This window comes from Dipteris shenzhenensis, chromosome 6 (assembly GCF_047967505.1).
Source record: "Dipteris shenzhenensis isolate YYH24624 ecotype China chromosome 6, Dip_SZ_1.0, whole genome shotgun sequence".
Classification (NCBI taxonomy): domain Eukaryota; kingdom Viridiplantae; phylum Streptophyta; class Polypodiopsida; order Gleicheniales; family Dipteridaceae; genus Dipteris; species Dipteris shenzhenensis.
In genome coordinates, this window is record NC_141601.1 from 12947891 (window position 1) to 12966887 (window position 18997).

Consider the following 18997-nt stretch of genomic DNA (forward strand, 5'->3'; position numbering starts at 1 on the left):
ATCACTCTCATAAAATACATGTAATATTTAATACTATATATGAAAGATTTTCCAAAATATAACTCCCTAGATGTGCTCAAATGGGGTGTTCCGATCAATTTGAGTGGTTGAATGACTATATTTGGACATTGGATATGAAAGTTATGTCACTTTTAAAAGTGCTGTCCAAGGTAGTTTCGCCAGCGAAACTACCTTGGGAGACTTGCTTCAAAGGGGTTTCGCTGGCGAAACTACCTGGATGGCTTGCTTCAGTGAGTTTTTTTTGAAGAAACTCTTTCATGAAGATAGGTTGAGAGAGGGTTTTCAATGTCACCCCCTATTAAGTAAAAGTTGTAAGAAGGATCGGGAGGTGGAATCGCAATAGATCTCGATAGGGCAGAGACCATGTGCTACAAGGATGATGCCACTGAATGAACATCCCCTCTAATCTGTCCTCCCACTGCTCGCAATGCCGGCGGAGGGATGGTGTGCAACTCTGGTGCCTCGCGTCGACGCCGAACACCTGCAATCTGATGCTCTTGACGCCCCATCCTACCACATCCCGCTCCTGATCCTGGACGGGTACTAAGGTAGTCCACCCGATGACCAAGCACAAACTCAGCGTATAGCTGCATGGCAAACGACCTGGCTGTCTGACGGTTGTGAGGCAATCGACCACCATTCACAGCGAGATATCTCGGATAAATGTGTGCTGCTATGATGGGGTGCCTACAACGTAAAATATGCAAGGGGAGCCTTGATCATGGTCGCATCGCCTCGGTGTGACCATCCCAAAACATATCCTCCAAGGCCTGCCTGTGATGTGACTCACGCTCAAACAACTGTCGAATGGCTCTCCAATCCAAGCCACCACCAGTGATCTCCACCTTAGCCTGTGCCTGAAAGCTATCCACAACGTTCTCAACTGTGTCCAATCGACCCATAGCCTCAATAACTCAATCCAGACTCGCAACCAAGTGAGGGGGTGCCCTAGCATCCTGCAGTGCCCTCATCTCAGCTCTCAGCATCTCTATTTGCATACGAATAGTGGTGCTCGAACCTGTGCGCTGGCTGGCGCATGCACCAAAAAAACACATGAAAATTAATATTCTATTTGGGTAATGAAAATAATATTCTATTCAATATGACTTATAATCTATTTACGTAATGAAAACTATTTGTACATACTCCTTGATGAGGTGAAATGTCGTTGGGATCATCCTATGCACCCACCGGTAGATGGGCCAAATGTGTGGCTCAATATTAATCAATATTATTAATAATTCTTAATTTTGATTAGAATTTTTTCAAACTCTAGTTGTTGCATTTTTAAACTTAGATGTCTCAAATATTTTTTCCTTATATGTTTCCCTTTTTTCACTTTTTATCCAATATGAAACTTTTCCACATGTGGTGTAAGGACCACATTGTCCACTTATGGCCCCTATACTAAGGACAGATAGTGGAGAGGTTTGGTTAATAAGACCTTCTTTGAATGCTTTACTGCCTTGGGTTTGCAATAGATATGGAGGAGATAGAAGGATACCTAATACATTACTTTGAATGATACACAAGCAAGGCGCATCTAGTATATCTCGGACTACACATTAAAAAAGAGAGCAGGTTCACACTACAGACCTTTTAAAGCGAGAACTTTAAGAAAATAATTAAGCCTTTTCAATATTATCTATTTTGGTTGGGCAATCCACCTCAACTAGTGGCCATTCCTATAGATCATCACTTGGTTCCCATGCTTGGGGAGAGAGGAGACCTTTGGACAATCATAAATTACGTATGTGTTTTCGATGCGCTGGTGCATTTACAAGATCCAATTAGCCATATGCTTATGCATCTAACCACTCTAGTGTTGGGGTCTTTGCCCATGTGGTGTGGTGTTTTAGGGATAATGCCCATGTGGTGTTTTATACAGCCTACTTACTCTACCTAAATTATGAAAAAACTCTTAACCAACTATATAATCTATAATATTCCACATAAACGATGATTTTTTAAAAGATGGTTTTGAAGACTAAAATTTAAACGTTTTTTTATTTAAATAAAAATAGCACCAATTTCAAAGATAGCATAGAACCTACTTTAATCTCTCTTTTTCTTGTTCTTGTTTTCTTGTTTTCTTGTTTTTAATACATGATTTCCTTATTTTAACAAAATTCTTATTTTCTTGTTCTTGATACATGATTTCTAAAAACAAAATTTAAACGTTATATTAAATTCAAAACTTCAGTAATTTGTAAACTTCACTTATAATTTTTTTTTAATAGATTATTTTAAAAAATAAATTATATACTTTTTGACATTTAAATACTAACTTAAACTCTTATTTTCTTTTTTTTTAAAGATCATTTTTAAAAATAAAATTTAAACGTTTTTTTATTTAAATATAAATAACACTAATGAAAAAAATATCTTTAATCTCTTTTTTTTTTAAGATGATTTCAAAAAACAAAATATATACATTTTCAGGCTTTAAATAAAAAATTACGTAATTCCAAAAATAATTTAAAAAACTTTAAAATGCATTTCAAATTTAGAAATATTTTATAATTATTCCTATAAACTAAAATTTAAACGTTTCTTTATATTAATAAAAATAGCACTAATTTAAACTTTAATCTCTTTTTTTTTAAAGATGATTTTAAAAACAAAATATATACATTTTCACATTTTAAATAAATAATTACGTAACTCCAAAAATAATTGAAAAAAACTTTCAAATGCATTTCAATTTTAAAAATATTTTATAATTATTCCTATAAACTAAGATTTAAACGTTTTTTATTTCAATAAAAATAGCTCTAATTTAAAAAAATAACGTTAATCTCTTTTTTTCCAAGGATGGTTTTTTAAAACCTAATTTTTACATTTTCACATTTTGAATAAAAAATGCCTCATTAAACGTTTTTTAAATTTAAAATTTTCACATTTTAAATTATAAATGTCATAATTCAAAAATGTAAAAAAAATTTACAAATGCATTTCAAATTTATAAATATTTTATAATTATTCCTATGAACATTTTTTTATTTAATAAAAATAGCTCTATTAAAAAAAAAAAATTCATTTTCACATTTTAAATAAAAAATGTCGTAATTCATAAATTTCAAAAAAACATTAAAATGCATTTGAAATTTAGAAATTTTTTATAATTTTTCTTACAAACTAAAATTTAATTAAATTCTACCAAAAAGAAAATGCTACATTAAAAAAACAGAAATATAGAACATTTTCACATTTTCAATAAAAAATGCCTCATTAACCGTTTTTTAAATTTAAAATTTTCACATTTTAAATTATAACTGTCGTAATTCAAAAATTTTAAAAAAATTTACAAATGCATTTCAAATTTATAAATATTTTATAATTATTCCTATGAACATTTTTTTATTTAATAAAAATAGCTCTATTTAAAAAAAGTTTTTCATTTTCACATTTTAAATAAAAAATGTCGTAATTCATAAATTTCAAAAAAACATTAAAATGCATTTGAAATTTAGAAATTTTTTATAATTTTTCTTATAAACTAAAATTTAATCAAATTTTACCAAAAAGAAAATGCTACATAAAAAAAACCCTACCTGGACTCTCCTGCTCCGGCTCCGTCCATCTCTGTCGATGTCCGTTGGTGGCTCTCCGTCGCTCGTGCAATTCCGTCGAAGTCCCGCAAATTCGAAGTCGGTGGATGAGGAGGAGCTCGATCGAGGTATGCAGAATGAGGGGGGTCACTCTCCTTTTATAAGAAAAATTAGGGTTTAGCTACCTCGATCGAGGTATTCTGCATGCATGCCACGATACCTCGATCGAGGTATCGTGACATGCCCATACATCTCGGTACATCTACCTCGATGGAGGTATTGACATGCCACGATACCTCGATCGAGGTATTGTGACATGCCCATACATCTCGATACATCCACGTCGATGGAGGTATTGACATGCCACGATACCTCGATCGAGGTATTGTGACATGCCCATACATCTCGGTACATCCACGTCGATGGAGGTTTTGACATGCCACGATACCTCGATCGAGGTATGTCGGCAGCAGCTGGATGCCAAGTCATCGGTCTAGCATACCTCGATCGAGGTATGTCATCTGCCCTGTCGGATGGCACATACCTCGATCGAGGTATGCTGGACATGCCACCTTACCTCGATCGAGGTTGAGCTGGATTGCTAGAATACCTCGAACGAGGTAGATGTGGCATGTATAGGTGGCTTGCCAGCAAACCTCGATCGAGGTAGAGGCTCGGTCCGGTGAAAAAAGCCCAGTACCTCGATCGAGGTATTGGCTTGGCTCGGTTGTCCTCGTGTGTGATTTTCATTGGAGCTAATACCTCGATCGAGGCATTGGAGACCGAAGCAAAACCTTTGTATTTTCACTCGAGCGGGTGTCACACTCACCCGAAAGTGGTCCGGAAATGGACACCCTTAGTTGCTACCACCCTACACCTCTTGAAAATGAAGTCGTGGGCGGCAAGTCTTTCCCTTGGAAATAAAGCCTATAAATGGTGGATGAGCCTCAGGGAGAGTAATGGAATTCCAAGATATTGGACTAAGTTTGAGCAAGCCTTCCTAAAAGAGTTTTTGCCAGAAAATGAATTAGAAAAGCGTGGGAGGCTTGGGACAATTGCACTATGGGTACAAACACTCTAGTCCAGTACACAACGAATTATAGGAAGGTAGTCCTTAAGTTGAAGGGAATTGATGAATTCCCAAAGATAAGGGGTTTCGTGAGAGGTCTCAAAGACACTTATAAGGTTGAGGTGAAAAGAAATTCTCCAAAAACCTTTGACACTAATACACATGGATCCTATTACGATGTTTAAGTACCGACGTTTAGCGCACGTGGGGCGCTAATCATCGGTATTGGAAGCGCATCTCGTAAAGCGTTGCTATATAGTGACTTTAGGTAAATGTCGCTATATAGCAACCATTTCTAAAGTCACTATATAGTGACGTTTATCAAAATTGTAAGTGTCGCTATATAGCGACACTGAGATATTTTTTTATGGCGACGTTTTACAAAGAGCTTTTTTTCTCATATAGACCTTAAAAGTTAGTTTTTTCCAATGACAATTTTTTTAAAATTTTCATACATGTTTGATCTTTTGAGAGAATAAAAGTATGAGATCATGTACATCAAGCCTTTGAAGCTCATATATTCATGTCCAAGTTTGAGATGAAAAAAATCAATGAAGAGCATTTACATCAACTGTTTCATCTTGAGCCAAGTCTAATGTGCCAAAAAAGTCTATCTCTAACTCTATACCGAGTTGATCTCCTATATCATCATCGTACTCTAGCATCGTACATTCACCTAAAAGTACTTGATCATCTTCTTCAATAAAGTGTGGTGATTCTTGATGATCGTTGTCTTCTTCCTCAATATCGTGATCTCCATCTTCCTCCCATGCGATGTCATTATGCGCATCTTCCTCTTGGATCATATTTTGATCTTCATCTTCTTCGCTAGATTCATTAGGATTAATTGGATCCGGCATTGGTAGTGGCACTGTGCCTAGCAAGAGGTGTACCTGTGAAGCCCTGTGCTGAGGTGGCAGTTGTGTGCACATGCAGGATGTGCATAGTGTGCCTGACAAGGGACTGTACGTGTAGAGGGTCAGTGCTAATTGGACAACTGAGGTGGCACTGCTGAGGTGGCACTGCTGACGTGGCTGATGGTATGTACAGGTTTCTAACCACTTTCTCCTTTCCTCCAAAAAGTACTAGCTATGAGAGAAAGAAAATCCGTAGAGATAGTAGGCACTACACTCTCTTTGATGGGGTGTTATACTTTCAAGGCTTGGATGGGGTACTAAGATGGGCCATTGATGCAAATGAAGTAGCTAAGGTATTGAAGCATTATCATGATGGATTTTGTGGAGGCCACTATGCTGGTGACTATACAGCTAAGAAGATTTTACATGCTGGGTACTATTCGCCGACCTTGTTCAAGGATGTCACTATGTATTTATCAATTCATCTTGAGTTTTGGCATAGCTTCTTGTCCAGCTTGAGAATTCATTGCATGCTCTGAGAGTATGGAATGAAAGTGTGTGATAATATTATTGATGCAATCTATAATGTGCCTATGCAAAATCATGTGAGTGCACGTGATGTGTCAATTAGGTAGGGACTAACTATATGCTTATTTATGGGATTTAATAGGGAAACTAAGACTGAATCATCCCTAGAAATTGATTAAGTCTTCCTAAATGTGCATATACCAGTGAGTGTGCATGTAATAATCTAGTGCAAACTATATGTGTAAAAAAGGTGCATATGCTAGTAAGTGCACATGTAACAATCTAATCCTATCTAAGGAGACAAAGTATTGTCACCATCGGATATGCTTTGCATGGTCGATCACGCATTGTACACCATTTTTTCCCTAGTGATATGGACATCCGCAAAAAAACACGCCCTTAGGTGTGTTATTTGGCCAAGTACTTATCGGATGGGTGTGCTTCTTTGAGAATATTTCAATACCACCTAGGTTGAGGCGTACGAAAAGTGTTGTGCCCATCGGATATCCTTTGCATGGTCGATCGAGCATTAAATACTATTTTTGCTCTAGTGTCATGCACATCCGTAAAAAAACACGCTGCTAGGTATGTTATCCGATCAAGCACTTATGGGATGGGCATGCCACTTTGCATGTAAGTCAATTCCACCTAGTTGAAGGTGTGTGCAAAGTATTGTGCCCATCGGATATGCTTTGCATTGTCAAACAAGCATTAAACACTGTTTTGGCCTTAGTGTCATGCACAATCATCAAAAAACGCGGTCCTAGATGTGTTATTCGACTAAGTACTTATGGGATGGGCATGCCACTTTGCATGTAAGTCATTAATACCTAGGTTGAGATGTGTGCAAAGTAGTGTGATGATCGCATATGTGTTGCATTGTCGATTAAGCATAAATTAGCGTTTTTGCCTTAGTGTCATGGACAACAACCAATAAAAAACATGGTCCTAGGTGTGATATTCTAAAAATTACTTATTGAATGGGCGTTCCACTTTGTATGGAATACCATACCACCTTTTTTGAGGCAAGTGCAAAGCATTGTGCCGATCGGATATGCTTTACATGATAGATTGAGTATTAAATATCGTTTTTGGCCTTGGTGTCATATACAACGGTCAAAAAACATGATCGTAGGTGTATTTTTCAAACAAGTACTTATCGGATGGGGATACCACTTTGCACACAAGTCAATACTACCTAGGTTGAGAAATGTGCAAAGTCTTTAGTCCATTGAATATGCTTTGCATAGTCGATCTCACATGATACACCATTTTGTTCCTAGTGTTATGCACAATCATCATAAAATACGTTTGGAGGTGTGTTATCTGAACAAGTACTTATGGGATGGGTGCACCACTTTGTATGCAAGTCAATAAGACTAGGTTGAGGCATGTACAAAGTTTTGTGCTCATCAGAGAAATGTAGATGCGATAATATTAGAAAATTCTCGGTATGTGTATATGTGTGTGTGTGGCAAACAATTTTGATACAACAAAGTAAACACCTAGTGCACAAATTATGCACTTCATACCTTGAGTAAATAAGCTTGTTGATGAGGATAAATACGCCCTTGAATAAAAGCACAGTTGTTGTATGACCACAATAGGATCGCTTTGACACCTGTGATTTTGCCCACATGTAAGTTTGCAAATAGTATAAAAAATCATATAATAATATATTAATAGTTTGCAAATGTGTATACCAAGTGAGTAATGGGAAGTGGAAGTGGGAGTGAGGAGGGAGGAGTGGAATGGGAGAGGGAAGTAATAGGGGTGTATGATAATAAGTATAAAAAATAGTATAATAATATATTAATAGTTTTCAAATGGCAAGTGAGTAATGGGAAGTGGAAGTGAGAGTGGGGAGGGAAGAATGGAATGGGAGAGGGGAAGGTAATAGGGGAGTAGGATAATAAGGGAGTGAAATGAGTGAGGGAGTTAATAGGGGATGAAAAAGAGGAGGGTGAGATGGGGAAATATGGGATTTTGGAAAATGGGAGGAGTATGGGACGTGGTGGAAATGTGGGCTGGGAGTGGTGGCAATGGGGAGGAAGAAGAAATGGATGGATGGGGGGAGGGCTAATGGAAGATTGGGATGAGGGATGGGGGTCCAATGGGAGAGGGGGAGTAATGGGAGCCAATGGGAGAGGGGATAAATGAAAAGCCAATAGGAGAGAGGGGAGGAATGGAAAGCCAATAGGAGAGGAGGAGGAAAACCTAATTTTTCTTATATATTGTCTTCCTTCTTCATTCATTCTCCCCTCATTTCATTCATTGAAGCAAGAAAGCAAGGACGATCAAGAGAGCAAGGAAGGAAGAGCAAGAAAGCAAGAAAGAACAAACTCACAAACTTTTTCCAGGTACTTGCAAATTTTTTTGATTAATTCTTTATCTAGATTTCTTTTTAAAAATTTAAAGAGAGAGAAAGGTTGAGGGGAGGAGAAGAAGAGGATGGAGGGGCTGGAGGGAAGGGAGGAGGAAGGGAGGGATAGGTGGGGGCGGAGTAGAGGGGAGAAAGGAGGGGGGAAGGGGGGAGGGGGAAGGGGAGAGAGGGGGGGGGCTAGCAGAAGGGGAGGAGGGGGGGGGACTGGCGGCGGGGAAGGGGGGAGGGGGGGCTAGCGGCGGGGAGGGGAGGAAGGGGGGAGTGGGGAAGGGGGGGGGCAGGGGTGAAGGGGGGGGAGAGGGAGGGGGGTGGGAGGGGCTGGCGGCCGCAGCCGCCTGCCCGGGGGAAGGGGGGGCCGAGGGGGGGTGGGGAAAGGGGGGGGGGAAAGGGTTGAGAGGGGGGGGGGGCTGGCGGCCGTAGGGAGGGGGAAGGGGGTGGGGAGGGGGGAGAGGGGGCGGGGAGGGGGAGGGGCAGGGGTGAAGGGGGGGAGGGGGAAGGGGGTGGAAGGGGCTGGCGGCCACAGCCGCCAGCCCGGGGGAAGGGGGGGTGGGGAAGAGGGGGGGGGAGGGCTGAGAAGGGGGGGGGCCTGGGGGGCTGGCGGCCGTAGCCACCAGCCCGAGGGAAGGGGGGAGGGGAGGGGAGAGGGGGCGGGGAAGGTGGGGGGTGGGGGAGGGGAAAGGGGGTGGGAGGAAGGGGGTGCGAGAGGGGGGGGTGCGAGGGGGAAGGGGGGGTGGGGAAGAGGGGGGGGGAGGGCTGAGAGGGGGGGGGCTGGGGGGCTGGCGGCCGAGGGAATGGGGGGGCGAGTGGGGGCGAGGAAGGGGGGGCGGGGGAGGGGGAAGGGGGTGGGAGGAAGGGGGTGCGAGAGGGGGTGTGCGAGGGAGTGCGAGAGGGGGGGAAGGGCTGGCAGTCGTGGTCGCCAGCCCGTGGAGGGGGGGCGGGGTTGAAGGGGAGAGGGGGCAGGGAAGGGGGGGGCGGGGGAGGGGGAAGGGGGTGGGAGGAAGGGGGTGCGAGAGGGGGGGGTGAGAGGGGGTGTGAGAGGGGGGGAAGGGCTGGCGGCTCTGGTCGTTAGCCCCTGGAGGGGGGGGCGGGGGTGAAGGGGCGGGAGGGGGAAGGGGGTGCGAGGGGGGTGGGGGAAGGGGGGGTGGAGGGGGAAGGGGGTTGGACGGGGCGGGGAGTGGGTCGGGAAAGGGGGGAGGGGGGGGCTGGCGGCTGCAGCTGCCAACCCGGGAGAAGGGGGGAGGGGGGCGGGGGGGAAGGGGGGAGGAAGGGGGTGGGACGGGGGGGAGGCGCGGGGGAAAGGGGGTAAGGGGGGGCTGGCGGCCGCGGCCGCTAGTTGTGGGAAGGGGGGATGGAGAGGGAAGAGGGTGGGATGGGGAGAGTAGAGGGAGAAGGGGGTGGGACGGGGGGAAAAGGGGGGAGGGGGGGCTGGCAGCCGCAGCCGCCAGCCCTGGGGAAGGGGGGGTGGGGGGGTGGAGGGGGAAGGGGGTGGGACGGGGGGATGGAGGGGGAAGGGGGTGGGACGGGGAGAGCAGAGGGGGAAGGGGAGGGGGGAGCGGGAGGGGGAGGGGGAAGGGGGGGGGGCAGAGGGGGAAGGGGAGGGGGGGAGCAAGAGGGGAGGGGGGGGGGAGGGGTTTTGGCGGCAGAGGGAGGGGAGGGGAGGGGAAGGGAGGGGAGGGCTGGGGGTTAAGGGAGAGAGGGGTTTTGGCGGAAAAGGCAAGGGAGGGGTTTTGGCGGCGGAGGGAGGGGAAGGGAGGGGAGGGGAGGAGGGGAGGGCGGGGGGTCGAGGGAGGGAGGGAGGGAGGGGAGCGGAAGGAGAGAGAGGAGAGAGAGAGGGAGAGGAGAGGAGGGAGCAGAAGGAGAGAGAGGGGAGAAGAGGATTTGACTTACTATCACGAGCAAGAGTGACAAATAAGATTTGACTTACGAGAAGAATGAAAAGGACTTACGAGAAGAAAGTATCAAGAAGAATGTTGAGCACAAATTTGAATTCAAAAGGAACGTACGAGAAGAAAGTATGAGAAGAATGTTGAACACAAATTTGAATTCAAATTTATAATGAATTCAAATTTCCCTCTCTTTTTTGAAAATTCAAATTTATGCGTAGGAGTGGGCTAGTTTTTCTTATATATACTTTTCTTTCCAATCATTCATTCTAACACTCTCCTCATTTCATTGAAGCAACCAAGAGCGGAAGAGAAAGGATAAGTGGAGCCTTACTTTTTTCACTTTTTCCAGGGACTTGCATTCTTTTTCATTCGTCTTGTAATTCTTTTTCTTTACTTACAATTCTTTTTCAATTAGTTTCTTGTTAAAGTTTTTGAGTTCTATTTCTTAAAATTCATCTTGTAATTCTTTTTCAATTAGTTTATTGTTAAAGTTTTTGAGGAGAGGGGTCTTTTAGAAGGCATTACAATTCTTTTTAAATTAGTTTCTTATTTGAGTTTTTGAGTTCTATTTTAATTAGTTTTTAATTTATATTTGAAATTGTAAATTTGAGAAATGAGAGAACAGGGAGGGAGAGAAAGAGAGAGGAGAGAGGGAAAGAGAGAAATTAAGAGAGAGAAGAGGGGCTCTTGACAGCTGTGGTTGCCAAAGTGAGAGAGAGAATAGAAATGAGAGAGAGAATGAGAAATGAGAAGAGTAGGGAGGGAGAGAAAGAGAGAGAGGAGAGAGGGAGGGAGAGAGAGAGAGAGATTCACAGAGAGAAGAGGGGCTCCTTAAATGAGAGAGAAGAGTAATTGGTTGCTAGAGAGGACATGGAGCTTGTCCAAATGGATGTAAAAATAGCTTTTCTACATGGAGATCTTTATGAGAACATCTATATGCGGTAGCCAGAGGGGTTTATTGTGCAGGTCAAAGAACGGATGGTATGCAAGCTTCAAAAAGTCTTTATGGGCTGAAGTAGGCTCCTAGGGAGTGGTACCATAAGTTTGATGCATTTATGTGATCCCAAGGGTACACATGGAGTGAGACAGATCATTGCCTCTACACAAAGAAAGCATCAGATGGCAGCCTTCTTATTTTGATTTTATATGTCGATGACATGCTTATTGCTGGGAAATCTACTTTGGATGTGGATGCCTTGAAGAAAAGGTTGCATGAGACCTTTGACATGAAGGATTTGGGTGATGCCAGTCACATACTTGGCATGAGGATTGTTTGGGATAGGAACAAGAAACTCCTTCATTTGTCATAGAAAGAGTACATTAGCAAGGAACTTGAGCATTTCAATATGAAGAGGGGGAAGTCCATAAGTACTTCGTTGCCTCCATATGTGAAACTTAGCCAAGCAGACAGCCCTAAGTCAGATGAGGAGTAGGATGAAATGGCAAAGATACCTTATGCATCCGTAGTAGGAAGCTTGATGTATGCCATGGTTGCTACACGTCCAAATATTGCTTTTGTAGTGGGAGTTGTTAGCAGGTATATGGCAAATCTTGGCAAGAAGCATTGGGAGGCAGTGAAAGGTATCATGAGATACTTGAATGGTACAAAGAACATGTACATTTTCTTTGGGAGGAAGGTCACATCTGTTGATGGATATGCAGATGCTGATTTTGCAGGGAATGTAGACACTAGGAGGTCTACTATAGGATATGTTTTCTCATTCACTGGAGGTGCAGTTTCATGGGTCTCTTGTTTGCAGCAATGTACAGCTTTGTCTACCACTGAGGCAGAGTATGTTGTAGCCACTGAGGCATGCGAGGAAGCTATATGGCTTACTCGTCTAGTGGGAGACTTGAGCATTGCAGGAGAGGTTCCAGTTTTGCACTGTGATAGTCAGAGTGCCATCTAGTTGGCACGAAATCTTATCTTCCATGCGAAGACAAAGAATATTGATGTGAAGTATCACTTCATCAAAGAGGTGATTGAGGACAAGCTTTGAGGAAGCCATAAGGTATGCCCAAATATACTATGATACTCAGGGGGGTCACTATGTATAAACCCTCTATATCACGTGCGTTCAAGGCCTATTTATAAAATCCCTTATTTGTAAAATTTTCATTAATAAAATGCACCCTTTTTCTATACAAATCTGTAAATTTTTTCCAAAATTGTTTTAAATAGTCCCTTATGTAAATTAATTTTTGTAAAATTTAAATATAAAAAATGTCCTTCTGTTGAACTCACGTGATAGGGTTACATATGATGAGTGACCCCCCCGAGCTATGATACGATGGGGAAATTCAAAGTTGGAACTTCAGAGCAAACATGTTTTGTTCCAAAGTTCAATAAATTTTCCAATTTGAAAAGGAAGGGGCACTTTAAGAAAGAGATTCCTCACGTACCACCTAAGAAACCTCAAACACAAAATTATCCTCTCTTGAAGAAAGAGGATTATGAAAGTGCCAGGCAAGAAAATCTTTGCTTCAAATGTTTGGGCAAAGACCATGCTGCTTGGAACTACCCTAAAAATAAACCAGTGGGAGCAAAATCCCCAAATAGACCTCCAGAAAGACAAGTGCATGCGGTGCAAGTGTTGCGGCTTAATGGTATTGAAAAGTACACTAAGGTAGAGGTCTATCATGAGGATAGCACCCACATGTGCTGTCTATCATCAGCAATGTGGCAGCCCACCTTTGGTCCTCATGATTTAATGAGGATGCATGGAAAAATTAAGGGGCAAAGAGTAAGAGTGATGGTCGATGATAGTGCAATACATAATTTCTTAAACTACTCGTTAGTTAAGAAATTGAAATTGCATGAGAGTCCTAGTGCCCATAAATATGTGGTCTCTTTGGGGAAGGGCAGTGATAAAAAAGTTTGGGACACCATGATATATGGTGTAGAGGTGGATATTCAAGGCTATCAGGATGCCTTGGATTTCCAAATCATGCATCTCGATTGAATAGATGTAGTTCTTGGTCGAGAATAGCTATATAGTCTTGGGCATAGCTTACAGAGAAGTTATCTTAATAACTCCATTATGTTTGAAAAAGAGGGTAGAGTCTTCCAGATTCAAGGAGAACATGATGTGCCTAACTCTCCTCTCATTTGTTCAATGGAATTGGAACGACTACTACACCAAGAAGAATGCAAGGTATATCTTCGTGAACTTAGTTTTATTGGTGATTTTATGTCTTCTGCATTGGAAAGAAGTAATATTGTTTTTTATAATGTTAAAATTTATAAATCTTCTTTCAATGATTTAATGTTTGAATTTAAAGATGTTTTTCAGTTTGATTTACCTAATGGTTTACCTCCTAAGAGAGAAGTAGATCATAAAATAGATTTAATTCCTGGATCTACCCCTGTTTGTAAACAAACCCCCATATAGGCTTAGTCAAATGGAGGAACATGAGGTTGAAAGATAGTTAATGGAATATCTTAAGAAGGGCCAAATCCAAACACGTAGCTCACGTTAGTCTGCACCAGTTTTACTGGTAAAGAAAAAGGATGGTACTATGCATTTATGCATAGATTACCGAGCACTAAATAAAATCACCATAAAAAATAAGTATCCTATGCCTCGCATTGATGAGTTCTTTGATCAATTGCAAGGGGAAAAATACTTTACTAAAATTGATTTAAGATCAGGATATCACCAAGTACGAATTAGGGAAGAGGATGTCCCTAAGACATCATTTCGTACTAGGTATGGGCATTATCAATTTAAAGTAATGCCATTTGGGTTAACAAATGCTCCAGCAACTGTCATGACACTTATGAATAGTGTCTTAAGGCCATATCTAGGGAAATTTGCTGTAGTATTTCTAGACAATATTCTTATTTATAATAAAACTAGGAAAAAGCATTTGGAACATTTGGCAAAAGTATTCCATCTACTTAAGGATGATTCACTCCTTGCTAAAGAATCCAAATGTGAATTCTTTGCAAAAAAAGTGAAATACTTGGGACATTTAATATCCCAAGAAGGGGTACATATGGACCCTTACAAAGTAAGGGCCATATTGGAATGGCCACATCCTACAAATCTAGAAGAATTATAGATATTCTTAGGTTTGTCAGGATTCTATAGGAGATTCATCCAAGATTACACTAGGATTGTTGTTCTAATGACGGACCAGCTTAAGGGGAAGGGAAGCACCTTGATATGGGATGAACCTCAAAAGAGAAGTTTTGAAAAATTAAAGGTAGCTATAGCGGTAGCTCCTGTCTTAAAAGTAGTGGATTCCAATGAACCATTTGTGGTTGAGATAGATGCCTGTGATTTTGCTATTGGGGTAGTACTTATACAAAAAGGTCAACTAGTGGCTTTTGGAAGCAAAAAGTTAGATCGCGCCCAACGGAATTACTCGGCATATGAGAAGGAACTATATGCTATAGTCTATGCTTAAAAAAAGTGGAGGCACTATTTATATGGTGCGAAATTTGAGATCATCTTTGATCAAGAGAGCATTAAGTGGATTTGTAATCATCCAGAGCTTAAAGGTAGAAAAGCTAGATGGGTTAATTAATGCAAGAGTTTGATATACGATTGACATATAGGAAAGGGAAGTTCAATGTGGTAGCAGACTCTCTTAGCCAAATGCCAATTGTTAATGAATTGAGTTTTACTCAATTTCAGAATGATTTCCTAGAGTCCTTAAAGGGGAAATATGAGTTTGATCCTCACTTCTCTAAAATATGGAAAGCAATTAAAAATAGGAATCTAACTAATCGAGAGGCTTTCAATGAGGAGTTGCATGGAAATGGCGATACACAATAGGTTGGTGAAAAAGGACTCAAGTGGAGAAAATATACTATTGAAGATGGCTACCTGCTCTACAAGGGTAGAGTATGTGTCTCGGATGATAATGACATTAGGTGCCAAATCCTTTTTGAATGTCATGATAGTCCGAGTGCTAGAAACCCGAGAATTTAGAAGACATATGTGCTTCTAAAAAGACAATTCTTTTGGCCTAGAATAGGTAAGGACATCCAAGATTATGTTTTGAAGTGCCAAAAATGCTAGGTCAATAAGGCTAAACGGCTTCAGGTAGGAGGTCTCGTACACCCATTGGAGATTCCATCTAGCAAATGGGAAAGCATCTCCATGGATTTCATTGTGGGGTTACCTAGGACACATAGGGGGCACAACTCTGTGTGGGTAATTGTGGATTGGTTGACCAAAATGGCTCATTTTATTCCTATCAGTGAAGATGTTAAAACTCCAAAATTAGCTAGGCTATTTGTGGAGCATATCTATAGACTATATGGGCTACCAACCGATATTGTTAGTGACCAGGATAGCAAATTTAATAGCCATTTTTGGAGGGTTGTTTTAAGGGGTTGGAATATGAGCACCACGGATCATCCACAGAGTGATGGTCAAACTAAAAGGGTCAATCAGATCATTGAGGATATGCTTCGAGGATATGTAAGTAAATGGCAAACTAATTGGGAATAGTATTTGCCCATATTAGAATTTGCATATAATAGTGCCAAACATTCAATTACAAGTTTTAGTCCATTCATGATGATGTATGGATTTCAACCAGGAGCCCCAATGACAGTGGGACTCGAAAAAAAGAAGGTTCAAGCAGCCAAAGACTTTCTTGAAGATATGAATCAAATGCTTAAGTTAGCTAAAGATAGCATAAGAAGAGCTCAAGATAGAGTACAAAGTTATGCAAACCCCCACCATAGAAAGTTGGAGTTTGAAGTAAATGAGAAAGTCTACCTTAAGGTACCTAAATCTTTAGAATCTCTAAAGATAGGTAAATGTCCGAAGTTGTCTCCTAGGTATTGTGGACTATTCACGATACTTAAGAGGATCAGAGAAATTGCTTACAAATTAGCCTTACCTGAGGGATGTAGAGTACATCTAGTTTTTCATGCTAGTAGACTAAAAAGAAAATAAGGAGATGATGATAATCTCATTGGAAATGAAGTCCTAGTTGAACTCATTAAACCTGCATCTTTACCACATGAACTAGAAAAGATTTTAGATACACAAGAAAAAAGAACACGACATACTATATGGAAAGAATGTCTAGTTAAGTGGAAAGATAGATCTGAAGAGAGTTCAACATGGGAAAGCATAAGCACTCTCCGAAGGAGGTTTCCCAATTTTGTTTTCGAGGACATAAACATTTCTTAAGGGGAAGGGAATGTTACGTCAACTATAATACCATGTGACCACGGTATAAGGCGGGAAGCCAAAGGGCTTGGGCCTAAAGGGCTTGGATCTAGGGTCACACCTAGGCTTGGGCATTTACGAGGTGGTGCATAAGGAGTCCTAGGGAGGGCTATAAAGAGAGGAGTCCCTTGTGGGACATGTGGCACCAAATGTGGAGGCCAAGTGGCAAGTGCTGAGCAAGGGGGAGGATTCTGGAAGGAGAGCTCCACATGGAAAGTGGAAAGGAACTTAAGGCAATTCACGAGAGGCATCAGGGAATTCGTGGTTGGGAGGAAATCAAAGAACAAGCCCTCTATGTCTGAGGTTTCATCACACACTCTCTCTCTTTCCCACCCCCTCCTTCTTCTCTCTCTCTCTCTCTCTCTCTCTCTCTCTCTCTCTCTCTCTCCCTCCCTCCCTCCCCCCCTCCCCCATTTGCCAAAATCTCTCTCTCTCTCTCTCTCTCTCTCTCGCACCTTGCATCCCTCTCTCTCTCTCTCTCTTTCTCTCTCTCTCTCTCTCTCTCTCTCTTGCACCTTGCATCTCTCTCCCTCTTTCTCTATCTCACTCGCATGCATGCCTACCCACCTCCACTCGTCTCTCTCTCTCTCTCTCTATATATATATATATAATAGAATGCAATTTGGGGCTTTGGGCATCCCGTAAACCCACAAATTGCTTTCATTTGTACACAGTTCCCCCCAAGCCCCAAATCGTGTTCTATTGCACAACTTCAAGAAGATGCAGTGGTGAGAAGGGGATAGACAGAAGAGAGATAGAGGGAGAGAGAGAGACAGAGAGAAAGTACCCGAGATGTAGGGATTTGCAGTGGAATTAAAACATTAGTTTTTAAATGCTATATTAAAGCATTTTATACGTTTTTAAAGTAGCCCTGGGGCATTTTAAAATGCCCCAGTAGTGATTTTTATGCAGGATGGGCTCCTACCGGTTCCTAGCTAGTGTATCGATACACCGGTCGGTATCTTGACACACACCGACCGGTATTACATAATACCGACTGGTCTAAAGCATACCGACTAGTGTTTATCTATGTCGACTAGCATAATGAACAACACCAGCCAGTGTTTAACGACTCTGGCTGATGTTATTGATGGTAATAAACCAGCGTCGCACTCGTACTATTCAAAAAAATCCAAGATTCCTAAAATACTATGGAGTCTTGGGAAAGACAAGAAGCATAAGAAAGAGGATAAACAAAGCTACATAGAAATTTGTAAGTTTTTTTATTTCTTCTAAGTTACAAAAGTATTTAGTGCTGGTGGTGGGCTCAATTTTGCCGGTCGGAATCCACTCGCACTTAGATACTAATTGGAAAATTAGCATTTACATACTATTAGGTGAAGAGTAATTTAGTTGCATGTGACATTCTATTAATCTTTGGAAAAATAGATGATTTTTATTTTATGCATGAAGTATATAAGTTGTAAGTTGTCTAGATTGTACTCTTTGGAAACACTTGTCACTTAGGACTAGGTAAAGAGTTTGTTAGCTGCATGGCTTGGAATTTTAGTTTAGTTATATAACTTAAGATTTCATTCTAAATGCATGAAATATAGTAGATAGGTAGTAGCAAAATTTAGGAAAATGGTAGAGTAGACATTAGTGCATGAAATGATTTACTTTTCGAAAAGTTTATGTTTGTGTGTATGATTTTCTTACTTTTAGCATATATATTTATTTATAAGCGTGTAACTATAGCTTGTAACTATACCTAAAGAAAAATTCAATGAGCCAGTTGGAGGTTCGCTTAAGCCGACCTGTAACAACTCGTTCGCTAATTAATAATATTATACCACGTGTCGGATGGAGGTTCGCTTAGGTCGACCTAGAAAATCTTGTATGTGGTTAAAATTAATAGTATATATTACTGAAACTCTACAAACGACTATTTAAGGAAAATATTTGACTTTGAGTTGGTTACGAGCTATCTTATGCCGGCCGTTTGCATCTCGCTCGAATTCTAGCTAGTTGTGGAGCTTGCAATTGCTGGCTCATAACAACTCGCAAAATTATGTCGCATGGGTGGAGAGATAGTGGTGTACATAGGTTCACTATCCTTATGTTTTATGTCTTATTAGGTGAAACAAATTAGATATGATTATATAACATACGTTTTAATATGTAGCCTTTATTAGAAATCAAACTCCATATTACATATATACATAGAAAAAAACAATATTGAGGATTGAGAGTATTAGGTTAACAATTTTGCCTAGCTTAGAAAGTAGTAGTAAAACAATTTCTCCTAGATTAGAAAGTAGTAGTAAAATTGTTTATAACTACCAATGCTAGCTACTGCACCAGTGTGTGTAAAATACCGACATCCATCAATAGAGCATGTTGTTGTGGATGACCATGGTGCAAATAGATTCTTACTTGAGAGAGAGAAGGACATGGGAAAAGGCGATTTGTCGTCCCATGCCTATTTCAGTAGGTAGATTACCACATTCACAATCGTCCAATTATGTTGAGAGGGGGCAAGATAGTTGGATGATTTCTCTCTCT